Genomic DNA, 1,035 nt, shown 5'->3' with positions numbered 1-1,035 from the left:
GCTTCTCTGCACACAGCACAGCTATGTGGTCTAGGGGACAAAGAGGCTGGGTACCGGCAGGTCCCTACTCTTAACTGCCTTACCATCTGGTGAAATAAAAATATATTGGTCTTTGGGCCAAATAGAAATGTCTCCTGCAATGATTTTAAGACATCACTTTTTGGACTTTTTTTTCTTTTTTGTCTTTATGACACAGAGCTTGCTCTAGTTTATAAGTTTCTCTTGTACTCTTTTCTGTGCTGGTTTCTCCCTTCCTGAAACCTTTTAGTGCTCATGGTCAGTGTTACACTATTTATTTGTTCTCTAATTGTTCCCTGTATGTAGCTCTGTTCTACTTCCAACCCAAGTGTAAGCTGTGGAAGAACATTAACTACTACATTTCTGTCCCTTAATATGTGGTACAGTGTCAAACAACTAGTTAACGTTTAAAAAGCACTTGGTTTCTCGGCTTCTGGGCTGACACCTGTAAGAACTCTTCTTCCTTCTACTGTCTACATACTTCTGATCTGCTGCTTTTCATCCACTGACAATGGAAGAAATCAAATGAAAATCTTGTTAGCATTATGGACAAAGTAAGAGTACTTAGCTTTGCGTGCTATGTTGAGAAATCTCTAATCAATGAAATTCACAACAATTAGACACACTTGTTCAATATTTTAATATTCATCCTGTCTACTCAAAAGTTTTCCTTCTCCAAACTCTTTTGGTTGTTATTTAAATATTTCATGCTGGCTGTTAGACAAGTAAGCTCTGAGTAAATGTGGGATCACAATCATGAACTTTCAAGAAAATTTTTATAAATTTTATAAAATTTAAATTTATAAATTTCTAAAAATTTTCAAATCCAGAAAATGGGACCTTGTGACTTTATAACATTTGATTGATGAATGACTTGACTGGATTTTTGGTAGGGTTATGAAAAATCTAATTAAAATGTGATACTTATAATCCAAGGTATATTATTTTTTGTCCAAATATTTGAAAGGCTAAACTATTTGCCTTTTAAAAATAATCCAAACGAAGTTTATACAAGAC

Source organism: Carlito syrichta, unplaced genomic scaffold (assembly GCF_000164805.1).
Source record: "Carlito syrichta isolate Samal-C Ts95f unplaced genomic scaffold, Tarsius_syrichta-2.0.1 Scaffold289206, whole genome shotgun sequence".
Lineage (NCBI taxonomy): Eukaryota > Metazoa > Chordata > Mammalia > Primates > Tarsiidae > Carlito > Carlito syrichta.
This window is presented reverse-complemented; position numbering follows the sequence as displayed.